The sequence below is a fragment of the Lactuca serriola genome, chromosome 6 (genome assembly GCF_051521515.1).
Source record: "Lactuca serriola cultivar US96UC23 chromosome 6, Lser_US96UC23_V15, whole genome shotgun sequence".
NCBI classification, from domain to species: domain Eukaryota; kingdom Viridiplantae; phylum Streptophyta; class Magnoliopsida; order Asterales; family Asteraceae; genus Lactuca; species Lactuca serriola.
Window position 1 is genome coordinate 156,513,598 of NC_136413.1, and position 14,853 is coordinate 156,528,450.

A 14,853-nucleotide genomic window follows, 5' to 3' on the forward strand; every position below is an offset into this window, starting at 1 on the left:
GACAAGCTCATAATAACCCTTCCGTAAATCAAACCAGGTATAGCTAAAATTATAATAAACGGAAGCCCAAAAATCGCTAGCCTCCATAGTAATATAAACACCACAACATACGCCCCTCCAAAAATTGACATGTTCATCAAGAACACAGGTACCTTCATTTTTATTTCCACTTAAAAGTTAAACACTTGTAATGATTTTAGACTCATGGAGTCATGGTCATGAACGCACTCTTCCAATTTCCGTTGAACAAGTCGGTAGTTTCTCCATTTATCTCTTCTATTTCCGTTTTTCTCAAATTAGGGCTTGCCAGCTATATGATGAAATGCCTGAGAGAAAAATTACAACCAAAAGTGCATTTTGATTCCATTTCAAACACTTCAACTAACTGACCATATTACCCTTGTGGTACTTAACTTTTGTATCATTAGTGAACTAAACTTGGTTCTCTGTAATGTGCAGTGTAGACAAGGAAAACTGTTCTCTTTTCTACAACTCAACAAAGAAGGTAAAACCTTTTTTCATACACATTTGTATATTTTAACTGTTTATTTCATTGTTTAAATTAAATCATGATAATATTTATTTATTTATTTATTTATATACTTGTTCAGAAGCACTCTGGGCTTTCTCGTTGTGGTAAAAGCTGTCGTTTAAGGTGGGAAAATCACTTAAGACCTGATCTCAAAAAAGGTACATTTACACCAAAGGAAGAACGCCACATCATTGAACTCCATGTTAAAATGGGGAACAAATGGGCACGCATGGCTATTGAGGTCTATTCCTCTACTTTCTTTCCCAATTACATTTTTTTATTCTTTTTAATTCTAATCCTTTCTTAGCTGCAATATCCAAGCAAGTTGCATACATTCATATTCTTTTGTGAATGTAAATTGATATTGGTGATCATAAGTTTATGTTTATACATACATACATGCTTTAAAAGTTATAAGTGGCGATGAGGACAGGTTGGTCATTTCTATGTAGATAGGACATAACGTAATGGTCCTTTAAAACACTCTAAAAAAAGAAATGCACATGGTGTGTTCATTGATGGTGTAAACGAGGGAAAACCGTAAATTAGAGAGTATAAATATGAATATAATTAAATAAAAATTGATAGTTCTTGTTGTTCCCTGCATTTATTTCATCTGTTAATTCCTTTTATCTCTTTAAGAGTCTAAAATGTCTCATACTTGAATAGACTTAAAAATGAAGATAACTAAATAAAAAGTGAAATACAACTGTATTATTGTGTGTTTCTCATATTTCCACAACTGATTAGTTTACACAAAACTTTTAAAATTCATCTGCACATCTCATTTCATCATTTATCTTGATTCTTGACAACACTTGATGGAAAAAAGAAAAGAAACAAGCTCTGTTACATATTTTATATGATTGAACCTTAAAACATATCATTTATCTTGATTCTTGACAACACTTGATGGAAAAAAGAAAAGAAACAAGCTCGGTTACATATTTTATATGATTGAACCTTAAAACATAAAACATAATGTTTTTTTTGGGAGCAGGGCTTGAAGAACAACCATGGTAGTGCCATCTTCAGGGTCCAGTTCACTCAAGGAGTATTTGAAAAGATATGAAAATAATGAGAAGAAGAAGAAGAAGAAATAGAAGATGAAAAAGAAAAAGAAGATGAAAACTAAGCCTGATATAAATAGTGTTCTTGTTGTTGATGAGGATCCTGTTTGGCAAAGTCCAGTTCAGCTTGAAGAAAAAGATGATGAGTCACAAGGTATGCCAATAAAATTTCTTGTTCAGTAGATTGCTTCACGTTTGATGTTAATGTTCTTTGTTAATGTATTGTACTTTGATGAATTTACCCAATTATAGCAAGGCAAATTGCTTTGTGTTTAGATGATATTGCTATAAATATAATTGGTAGATTTTCAAAGTACAATAATGTAATAGGAAGATGCTTTATAAATTTACATTGCTACCCAATTATAATCACCCTTGTAATGTACAGATGAAGAGAAGCCACAAGTTGATGAAGATATTGAAGTGAAACGAATGAAAAGATTATAGCAACTTAAAAGCTGGCGACCTTTTGGTGCTATTTCTGAAGATGGAAGCGGTTGGGTTCCCGTGTCTGATACTGCTAAAAATTCCAACATCTCTTTGCCACGTAGACGTAGGGCCTGGAATGATACACCAGAACCGGAATCAGAATCCGAACATTTATTGGAATTGAATTCCGACATGTCCCCACCCTGTAAACGAAGGGCACAAAATGATACACCAGAATCCAAATCTGATCTTTCTCCTCCTCGGAAGGGCCGCAGTCGAGAGTCTGATATTTCTCCTCCCTGACGGGGGCATAATCATCCACATGATGATCTTTCTCCCCCGAGAAAACCTATCAAGGAATCGAAGAGGCCAAAAACTGGTTTAGTCAGCGGCAAAGATATAAAAGAAGAAATTGCTAAAACAAATAAGGATGATTGGTTGAGGTAATCATATCACTCCTTTGTTATTTGCTAATGGGTTTTTTTGTCCCACAATAAAGGTGGAATAGCAATTCGCTCTCGTCTCTGCAAAAGACATTGATACCCTCCACATCCTTAGTGTTGAAAGTGCGCTTAATAGATCTGGAAGGGATTAAATAATCTTTTAAGGCTATTTTCGATGATGAGAATGTGGAGGGTGTTAACGTCTTTTGCACATATGAGAGATTGTGAGCTTTTTTGGATGGGTAAAAAAATTACTTTTTTGTCCCAAACTCTTGTCTAAAACCTTGTTGTAGAAGGTCATGATTACCCCTCTCCACTTACTGATTATATTACTTGCAGGTTTCAAAAAATGTATCATTCTATAACTGGGCGAAATGCTGAAGGCGTACGTCATGATAAGAGAACTGGTTAGTTTTAAATTCCTAAATACTATTTGTATACACTATACAATACAATGTTTTTGACTATTTCTTGTTAAAAATATATTTTTAATTCCACTTGTGTTTTTTTTCAGGGTAATACCTGACAAAGGTACTCCACTGTTAGTTTTCATATTTAAAGTTTTATGTTTTGAAATGTCTCGATTTTCAAATTGGTATTTGCATTTCTGTTCATGTTGTTGTAGAATTATTTTCACGTACTAAACAGATTTAAAATAGTGCAAAGTTAATTTTAATATGTTTAACATTATGTTATTGAAGCATACTAAAAAAATTTTAAGCACTGAAAACAACTGATAAGAAAGTTAATGTTACTACATGAATAGCAATAAAACAATTAAATTGAAAAATTGCAATAAAACAATTAGATTGAAAAATTGCATGATTGAATTTAAATAGTTTGCAAATGTAATTAAATCTTGAAATGTGATCAACATATGGCCCCTTGATTTTGTAGCAAGAAAGTTAATGTTACTACATGATAATAGTATCTTTTAAGGTTTACATGAAGATGTTAATTTATTTAATCGGCTTTCACAGTTTCAAATTGATTGCCCACAATCAGGTTGAGTTTTTGAACTCAGTAAAACTTAACTTCTATTTCTGATTCCATCTTAATTTTTGAAAAAAGAAACAATCCTTCCAAATGTTCACTAACTGCTCTTAAAGACAATACATCAAATATTAGTTAAAGCCAATTGCTCTTATATGGAAAAAAATAACTTCAGTCTAGGGAGTATCATTTGATATATATTTTTAAAATCCTTTTATAGAAAGTAAGTAAAAGGTTAAGAAAAAATTAATGCAGAAATGGAAGTGACTGGAGTGTGTGAAAGGAAAATGAAAACCAAATAAATATTTTTCTAGAAATATCATGATGACTACTTCACATTGAACTTGATCTTATCTGTCATTGAGGATTAATGGGATATATAATACCTATCATTCCAACTGTTTCTTCTGTGTTCAATTTGGTTTCTTTTTGTAATAGTGTTAAATTTTCAGAAAGCATTAGTGATCATGGTGAAAGAAGGACCTTGCTGCCATTGTGGAATTGAGGGTAAGGCTTCCCCTATCTAGCAATTTCATTCCTGTTTGGTTTTTTGTATGAGTAATTCAATCTCATTTCTCTATTAGTTATCTTATTATTTGCTATTGTTCTTTGGTGATGTGGCTTCCATGGATCATTTTGGATGCTGATTATATGTTCCATTATGTACTTGCATATCACATCTCTGAATCCTATGTAGAAGAAGTGTCAATTTTATATCTGGTGTTTACCTCCACATAAAAACCCTAAAATGTGGATGTGCTAAAACTGAAGAAATTAGAAGGCACATACTGGAATTTAGCAAGTCTGGTAAGTTTAAAATTATCTTAATAGGATATTGATTAGATTCCACTACATGTAGTGTAGAAAATATGATGAATATTTATGATCAATATTCAACTTTTCAAAATGTGTCCAGTTTGATGTTTATCTGTTTGACATTTTTTTGACAGAAAATGAGAATACTGAAGAAGATGAACCACAAATTAACACTGAAATGATCAATGGAATTATCAAAGCCCTTCAGGTATCATCTCATATCACTTGCTTATGAAATTTCTTCATCTATACTTGAAAAGATATATTGATTTTTGTGTTGTTGACAGGCTATCCCTGATGCAATTCTCAGCACAACAGTTATGATTTTGTGATGTTAGGCTAAACTATAAAGCAAATGATTCTTTGTTTTAGGAAACGTTTCAGAGCTTCTTCAGACAACTTAATGATGAGTTACTGAAACAAGAAGGTGCCCCTTCATAGCAATGTACTATTAGGTTATATAGTTAGGGAAAACCTCTTAATAACAATGTACAATTAGATCCCCTTAATATTAATGTATTACAATTTTTTGAAATGATATTGGATGAAATTGATTGTTTTGGTATATATTTGTTTACATATTTTTGTATTATGCGTAAATGAGTATCATAAATACGCGTCGTAAATGCATATCGAAAATGGTTACTGAAGTTTACGACACGCAAATGCATGTCATCTTCATTTATGACAGGGGCTTCCTTGATACGCATTGTGTGTCATAAAACACGCGCGTCGTAAGGTTACAACACGCATTTGCGTGTCGTCTTCCTTTATGACAGGGCCTTCCGTGATACGCATTGCGTGTCATAACTGTGCGTCGTAAATGCATGTCATAAATGCGTGTCGTAAATGCGCGTCGTCTATAGACGACGCGCAAAAGCACATCGTCTCTCGTTATGACGGGGCCTTCCTTGACGCGCATTTGCGCGTCATCTGAGCGTTTTACGACGCGCAATGAGCGTCGTAAAAGGCCTTTTTTCTAGTAGTGTAGGGTTTTTGGTCTTTCAAAACCATCTTTTGTTGTAAACTTAGAGAATCTTCAACTCATCCCCGAATGCCAATTTATTCTACATTTCTCCCTCATCTTTCTTCAACTCTATATCATTTCTTCCCCTATTTTTGGAGATATGAATAATATTAACTCAAATATGAAAGTAATACTATTCATTTTTCCAAAGATAAGGAAGAAACCCAAGTGTCGATTTTAGTCTCTTTTTTTTTTTTTTGGATGTTGCTAGTTTAATTTTATCAAATACTAGTTAAAATTCAAATAAAATTGTTTAATATTTGGATTACCATGTTATATATTTATTTACATTAATTAATCAATAACGTAAAGTTTATTTTTATGCATCAAATTCATACAAAATTTTAAATACATATTAAATTATTGAAACACGGTAACATATTTATTAAAAGCTTAAATTTTAAATATATCTTAAAAATACAATAACATAAGTTAATAAATGTACAGTTAACCTATATATTAAAATAATTATTTAATAAAACCGATGGATCATCTCCTTTTTGGCAAAAGGAAGTACTACTTAGATATACAATAACATATACTAATAAACATACAGTTAACATATATATTACAATAATTATCTAATAAAACCGATGGATCATCCCCTTTTACGTAATATATATTTTTTACATATATTGATAATGGATGTTAAACGTGATCTTGATGCACTAACTGGATTTGCAATAGAAGTCTCACCGATAGAGGTCGTAATGATGGTGAATGAAGACAATTGTATCGAAAAATTAAATTCTTACTCGATATAAACGTAGTAAAGATAAAGAAGCTCACTCCACTCTATGAAAGATGTTGGTTGATCAATTACGGGAAATTTATTCCACCACATAAATATGTTTTTTTTTTTTGATAAATTCATAATTCATTCAAATTCATTATATACAAAAAATTTATTTTGTTATAATTTTTTTTATAAAGATAATTTACAATATTATTGTAATGAAAAAAAGATAGATTGCATATTTGTTAAAAGTTAATTGGTTGAAGGGTGTGTTTGATAATCTTTATAAGTTACAATAATAAAATATACTAGGAATATATTTTTTTGAGGTAAAAAATGGAATAAAATTGAAGATGAAAAACTCTTACCTTATTTTACTCTATTTGACATTTAACAACAATATTTTTGATAATTTTGAAATATTTTGTAATTAGTATTTGATATATGACATTATATATATATATATATATATATATATATATATATATATATATATATATATATATATATATATATATATATATATATATATATATCAGGGGCGTAGCTAAGCTTCAACAAGGTAGGTCGTAGGACCTATCTTTTTTTTTTTTTTAAATACAACAAATATATATAGAAAATATGAAGGACCTATCTCATTTTTGCTAAAAGATCCATCTATTTTTGCTAAAAGACCTAGCTATTTTAGTTTTATTTACATAAGGAACCATGTAGTTTTTGGTTCTACATTCGCCACTGATATATATATATATATATATATATATATATATATATATATATATATATATATATATATATATATATATATATATATATATAATATTCTATTTTGTATTACGAGACATTGAATGTGATTTAACTTGAATATTAATATTAAAAAATCTACAACTTTTTTTAAAAACACGTAATTTCATGACATACAAATTGTGTATGATAAGAGTATGTGATAGATTGTATTTCATGTATTAAAATGGTCAAAAGTTATGACACTCGTAAATACGTGTAAATTTATGACAAATAAATCACTTTCTTTACGAGGCTTGAATGATACACATTTGTGTGTCATTTCTACCTTTTAGTGACATGCAATGTGCATGTGTCATTAAAAACATTTTTTCTAGTAGTGTAGCGAGGTGTTTGAAAAATAATAACAAACAGACCTAATGACTATTACATTTAAGAGCAGCTTTACAAGGAAAATGTAACGAGAGTAACTTGTGAATTCTATTTCTATGGTGAGTCCATTTGAAAGACATGTTTACACAGGTAAAAAAAAGGAATAAAATTATCACTTATTTTATCCTTTTAAAAAGTGAGATTATTTCTCATTTTTACAGATCTCCCTCTGTAACTTTAATCACCAATCAAGAAAACTGGTGTAGTTTAGGAATGCAAAGCTTTATGTTTATGCAGTTCATTCTTATTTTATTTGTAGGCATTATATATATGTACTCTATTAGTGCAAAAAAGGGATTAATGATATTGTTGATTGTAACACCCATTTTCATAAGACATTTTTGAGCTATGCTGTATGAATTTCTTAATTTATAGACATGTTTTGAAAAAAATATGGTCCAACAAAAACCAAACAACTTGGAGTGTTACTAAATCAATTTCAACAAAACAATAGCAAGCAATATAAACAATTGTTTAATTAAACATCGTAAATATGTTTTTTTTTAGTAAATGGTATTTCTTTTTAAACATTTTTTTTGTCTATTTATATGGATTAAAACATTAAAAATACATTGTAGAATTATAATACATTTTTAGAAATATAAATACATATTTTTATATTTTTACGTGTTTATAATTATAGATATGTGTATTTTATCAATGAAAAATGTGTTTATATGCATAAGAAAAAGATGTGTTCATATACGTTTTTATCAATATAAACACACGCTTTTTTTATTAGAAGTTTATTTACATTTTTTTCCCTTTTTTTAAACCACTAGGTTAAAACCCGTGGAACCCACGGGTGATAATTTTAAATACAATAAAAAAAATTATTATACAGTAAAAAACTTGACTTCATACAAACCTTATGTTGAGCATCAAATTGATACAATTGTCTCTTTGTCACTCACTGTAGTAAGAGAGAGAAAGATGAAGAAAAAAATGAAAACAAAATCAAGATCAACATTTTAACTCATATACACCATAAAAAATGGTCACTATTTAATTCATCGTAATCTATCCTAATAAATAAGAATGATTTTGTCACATGTCATTCTCTCATTCAATTTGCCACATGTCATTTTGTCATAATTTTGAAAAATATTTAATTTACACTTGTCATTTACTTCATTTTTTATTTTCAATATATCATTAATTTAATTTCCATAAATTAAACCTATCATAATGACTATTAATTTCAAATTTTAAATTTTGAATTTCAATTTCAATTTCAAATAAATTTATAGTTTACACTTTTGTGTTTAACATTTTGTTATAATTTACCCGTTTACTATATGGATCTAATAACTAAACACATAATTATAATTTATTTGTTTTTTGCATTTTTTTCTTCCATTTTCAGTTATTTCATAATTTTAATTCAGATAAATTTCTCATTTAATCTTTTCTATTTAACATTTTGTTTTAATCAACCCGTATAATATACAGGTATCACAACTAGTTTTATAATTTACCCAAACTCATACCCGAAACTATTCTGTAATAATTTATCTCTAACAACGTTTCGTGAGACAAACATACCATTGAGTTTGATAATCTTGAAAGATTCCTTGATTCCGTTCAAGAATATTTTTTTTTGTATTCTTTTTTTCTTATATATAAATTAACACAATGCTCATAGTTTTCTACGATAAACATCATCTTCATACATAATATTATTCGACAACTAAAACAATCAAATTAGATTTGCTACTTTACAAAAACAAAAAATAAAACAAAAAAAATCAATTATACCATTCACTGAATTTGCTCTAAAATTAATGTTGTTATTTACTAAATTTATGAAAATTGTTTATAAAATGACTCAATGAGCATGATATGGGAATACTTAATTAAAAAATTAGCTAGTTAAGCCTTCAAGTTTTGGCTACAAAAAGCTCTTCATCTTGTTAGTCGTAAGAGCATAATCCACAATGATAACCTTCATCAATTTTTATTGAAATTTTGGCCTGAAAGAATATAAGTCTAAAAAAATAAAATATAAAAATCTCTTTCTCTTTCCATACCAATACAGTTAAAACAAAAATAATGAACAAAAACTTTTTAATTGTAAAGATGAACCATTTCATGAATGTTTCTGTCTTTGAAATGGTAAGCACATTGAAACGAACAAAACCCATCACAGTTTTGCTTTATGGACAAAATCGACTCCATATTTATACCATAAACTTGATACAATATGTATGCTTAAACCTGACTTTGCAACTTCCATGATAATTAGAAGTGAACAAACCCCTAAAACTATAATCAATATTTAGTAAAAGGACGATACAATTGCGATTTATATGGAAACAAATAGCTTAAATGGCCACATAATCTTCTCTACATGCTACATAAAGGATTTTGTTACAACAATTAATTTGATATGTAAGATTGCATAACATGGAGTCATATGCACTTTGAAAGTTGTCAAATTTACATTAGATGCCACCCAAAAAATATGAAGTTTGTAAGCCCCAAACACCTTCACAACATCAAGAAATAATACATTAAGATTCAAAATTTCACCGGTACTAATACTTTAGAGAAATCAAGAAGGTCGAGCAAAGTTATGAAATTATTTACCAATTAATCGACTTTAGATGAAATTGAAAAGATATTATAAATCTCTACCAATGACATGATCTTGAATCACTAATGCAATAAGATAAAAATAATACGTGCATCAGAATCATAGCCATAATAACTATAAATCTTGAAGTCGTGTTAAACGAATCAAAATACATGCATACCTTAATTAGTAAGAAACAACAACTATTTGTTGCCTTTGGGTAGAACTTGAGATGAAATCGTGGTACACAACTCGTGTGTAGACTTGCTTCTGCTAATGCATCTTGGATAAATTATCCTCATCGCTTCGGCTAAAACATCAAATTCCAAAAAGAGAAAAGATATTGCAGTATAACTAGAGGGCATACTCAAAAGGATTTGAATTTCTCTTTTTAGTACTGTAATCAAATATAACTTGTTTCTCTAATGAAGCAATGCTTTATTTTGAGAGAGTAGCACCAAAATGGATTAGGGATGTGATGTTATTTAGTAAGAGCATTTCTCGTATCGTTTTCAAAAACTATACTTTTAACCCACTGACATCTATCCACCATATTTAGGTGAGGGAATGAAAGGAAAATTTGTCCTATTGACACGAGTCTTAGTCTCAATACAACTTGTTGCAAATAGAAGAGCTAACCTTATGGAACCGTATAGCTTATTGAACATGTTGTCTTTAACTTTTTCTACTTGGCAAAGAACAATTGTTTGCACAAAAAAAGATAATTTATTGTGAAACAAATGAGAGACCATGGAAGTAGAGATGTGGTGGCATTTAGTGGATAGCTTAATGATTGACATATAGAGTGTCATGACACTGACAATTTGTGAACCTGTTTCCTTAAGAAGCTTTGCAAAGTGCAAACCATTCTTTATCAAAGAACCCTCTAGGGGCTATGAGCAGTGGTTTTGGCTGGATTCGTCTGTATAGATCGTCAATTATACCCCTGAGTTCAATTAAATCGTTCCCATACTGTTCAGCATGGACCATGGCACCAACACCATTACCACTCAACTCATTTCCTACACCAATTAAGGATATGAATGTACATATCATACATAAGTAAAAACAAATTTAAGGATTTGAGATGAATGAAGTACCAAATTCCCATGAATGTATTTGATACCCTGAAAATATGATATCACCAAACCTTGGACTGCTTTTCTAAGGATCGGATTAGATAAATCCTGAAAATATGTTACCACCAAAAAAAAATTATTTTCATTTACTTTGTGTTACATATATGGAAAAGTGTGTGATGTGTTTACCAGATTTAGAGCAAATGACGACCCCCATGGGCAATGCTTGTAGTTACACTTGTCATCAGGCCACCAATCGATAGTAGCACAAATGTAATTTGCATCCGTATGTGATATTGGTAAAGTTCCATTAATTACAAGCTCTGACTCTTGAACATATTGTGCCGAAATTGCAGAAATCGATACTAGAAATAGAAACAATGATGCGAAAACTCCATTAATGGTTAAAGAACTTGACTTCTAGCTCAACCTGGTTACAATTTAGAGCAAAAAAGAAACTGTTAGGATGAATACAGAAGAGCAACAATGTATGCTGCTTGAATGGCCGTGTTGATACCTTTTTAAGGAATTATACCTGCCTTTTGTTAGAAACAAATCATAGTGTTCTTGTAAAAGTGTAAAAAAGAAAAGAAAAAAAAGTATACATGTTACAAAAGTGAATTGTTTTTCCATTTATATATCCGTGATTTGAGCAAATTTGTTCTTTCCAGAGAGCAATTTTCTTGTCGTGTTTAACATTTCGAGCAAAAATCACAATTGTAAAAGCTAAGTAACCGACAACACTATTGTTTAAACGAAACCTGCTTTGTTTGAATATCAAAAATCAGATCCCAATGCATTGATTAATAATATTATTTTAGAACGACGTACGTCAAAATGAGATTCTTATAAGCCAAAAATTAACTCTAACAAATGGATTGAGTATGCAAAAACTGCATTTGCTGTTGATCCTCGGATTGCTTTCTTTTGTTTATAGAATTGTTAAATTAATTAAATGAGAAGACTGAAACTTCATAATATTTAAGATATTTCAAATGTATTTTTATAAAAATTACCTGCCATCTATGAGGTAGGGCAGTTCTCCTTCAAATCTCGTATGATTATTAGAACACTCATATTGAAACCTAAAATCATAGACATATATTGTAGACAAATATAAAGATGGAAGCTTTGTTGTCACCAAATTGAAGATTAGGGTTCAAGAAATAGGTACTTACGCCTGTATTACAGTCGATGGGGGATACATATATGTAGTGTCATGATTAAGTTGCCGAGAGAGAAAAGATGAAGACGATGAACAAAGGGGCGTCTGGGAAAGGAAGTCGACAAAAGGCCGATTCAAATTTGGAGATTGAATCCTGATTTCTTGCTATTAGCGTGCTGATTTATTTTTATCAGTGTTTGAAATTTCAATAGCAGGAAATTACAACGAAATCAACAAAATCAAGATAAGATTTTTTAAAATTGATTTCATGCACTAATCAAGGGACCGAGATTTGAGGATGATCGAAGATTTAGAAGATAAATTCGTGATTTTCCGATTGAAGAGGAAATTATTTGACTGTATAAGCCCTAGAGGGATAATTTAGGAATTTTACTTTGATAAGCTAGGATATGGCTTATATTCCGATTGAGCGGGAATATAGGTATGATGGGGCTTAGAGAATGTCACGTGACATTTTTATTAGGATAGGGGATTCTAAAGAAAATGTTTTGTAGAAGTATAAATATAATTGTAGAAATATAAATACTTTGTATATGAAAAAAAAATTATACATATAAAAATGTTTTTAGAGGAAACCATTAAAAAAAAACTTAAAAACTGTAAGGTTTTAATGTCATTGTCCAAAAACTAAAAACCTAACTTCCTTCGGACTCCCAAAAAAAAGAAAAAAATCAAAATCGCATAGCACATTAAAGCCCAAAATCTTTCAAGCCACTGGCAAGCCTGGGCCAAAATCAGCCCACTTTAAATCTCTGGGAAAAACAAACGCAAAATAGCCTGTTGAGCTTTGGTCTTGATGGGGTCCCAGTCCACTTGTAGGGCCTGACCGGCATTACTCGGGTTTTTTTTTGGGTCCATTAGATTCATGTTGTCGGGCTTTTATATATGCTTTATATTCTTATCAGCAATCAATGCGAAATTAAATTCATAATTCGCTTTCATAACAAAAAAAAACATGCATATCACATTTACATAATGTATGACATGAAAGTGAAAACATGTAAAACACTATACATATACTCCGTGTGATATACACTTGTTGCATTAATTATGATTCTATTAACTTATAAAGCTTGCTGATGATTTCCATATGTTGCCATTATAATATATTAAATTATTAAGCTCGCATGTAATTTACTAATGTTTAGGAACCAGTTACAATCAAAGTTGTTGAGAACATGATGCCCATAACTTAAGCAGAATTTAACATAGAAAGGTTGGCAAGTAATGGTGCTATTAATTAACCATAAGATGCATAACTTGTTTAATACTATTATAGGTTATCCATTACCCACTAGAGCATGCTTTGTCTCGATATATACTACAAAAATAAAGTATGTATTATTATAGTTTATAACTAGGATCCCTATTATACAATCTGGCTTTTTAATCATTGATTAATGTTTTTATATATATTTGTATTATGATGTGTTATAATCCGGTAACATATATATAAAGCATTGTTGATCTATTTAATTCTAATACCCCAAACCATAAAATCTTCCCGACAAGACACCAAGGAACAGGTCCTGCTTCCATGGAGAAATTAGTAAGCAATCAAGCTCTCATATATGTGGCACATCTAACAGTTCCAACTGTGAGTTCTCTACTCTTGCATGGATGTGCTTTTATTTGAGTAAATTTATCGTATATTCTAGTTTTATTCCAGTTTAGATCTATGACTTTGATGATGTTTTTTTTTTTTATTGTTGACTAGTCTCAGGAAATAGTCATCAATGCAAACCTGGGATGTGCTTGTTGTCGAGAAAGACTTCACAGAATTATGATGAGAATCACAGGTGAGGAACTTCACGCTTTTGGATTATGTAGAATTAAGTAATGTTCGCTTTGGAACATGGTAAATTTCATGTTATCGTTATTAGAGGGTATTTTAGTCATTTGAACAAACCCGATATGGATTGAGATTATTGTTGGAACTGAGCTCCTAACAAGTCATTGTTTATTTGATTTGTATCTCGGGTGATGATCCTATTTAACACCATTTTGGTATCCATTTCATGAATTGCAGGGTTAAGAGAGTATAAGGTGGATGTTAGAAATAGTCAAGTGATCATGAGAGGGAATTTGAATATTTACGAGACTTTGAAGAACAAAACACAGAAAACACATTCGTTAAGACGGAATTTAGTTCGCTGGATTATACAAAATTTCAATTGATGTTGCTAAGTTCGATCATATGAGTTACAGTTTAAAACCATTGTTGCAAAGATTACTTTTATTTTTTAATTATTTAAAAATTAAAACTTGTAGAATTGTATAAAAGGTTCTAAACTGTCTGAAGAGTGAATACCATTTGATAGCATCCATACTTTAGTGTGAATGTACCCCGATATACCAAAACTCTGACTTCTACATGTGTCAAAAATAATCCCGACACCTAAGTCTCACTTGCACCTCGAGTAATACACGAAAACATGCAAGAAAAGCAATCTCAAAACATAATAACACCATGAGGTTTATAACAAATAATGCAAACTTACCTTATAAATCTAAAACTATCTTTAAGATGTGCATCAGTGGTGTGTATTTTATCTTTGTCTCTCACAACATCGGTAGGAGCCGATAGGTCATAGGATTTTTCTTTGGTAAGACTACGGTTGTAATTCTCTTCGTTTATCGTTGTGTTGTGTTGATAGGCGGGTCTAGATGGTTCTTGCGGTAACTCCAGATGTCCCTCAAAAAAATTTCAGCCGTTACTTTTTTTATTTTTTATTTTTTTATTTTTTTTCTTCCAATAGTGTAATCTTTTTAGAAATTTTTTAAAAATGTC

General features: G+C 30.2%; 2 long non-coding RNA genes and 1 pseudogene across 2 annotated transcripts; 2 read left to right on the forward strand and 1 right to left on the reverse strand.

The window, feature by feature from the left end:
• The first annotated feature begins 1,548 nt into the window (after positions 1–1,548).
• On the forward strand, positions 1,549–4,615 carry LOC145060294 (uncharacterized; annotated as a pseudogene).
• A 4,869-nt stretch (positions 4,616–9,484) lies between these two features.
• Positions 9,485–11,425, reverse strand: LOC145058845 (uncharacterized). The gene is made up of 4 exons (XR_013686541.1): positions 11,066–11,425; positions 10,898–10,984; positions 9,979–10,819; positions 9,485–9,880 (listed from the first exon to the last, which is right to left on the reverse strand). It is a non-coding gene; the product is annotated as an uncharacterized LOC145058845 (long non-coding RNA).
• A 2,071-nt stretch (positions 11,426–13,496) lies between these two features.
• On the forward strand, positions 13,497–14,387 carry LOC145058846 (uncharacterized). Its single transcript, XR_013686542.1, has 3 exons — positions 13,497–13,659; positions 13,780–13,861; positions 14,092–14,387. It is a non-coding gene; the product is annotated as an uncharacterized LOC145058846 (long non-coding RNA).
• The last annotated feature ends 466 nt before the right edge of the window (positions 14,388–14,853 follow it).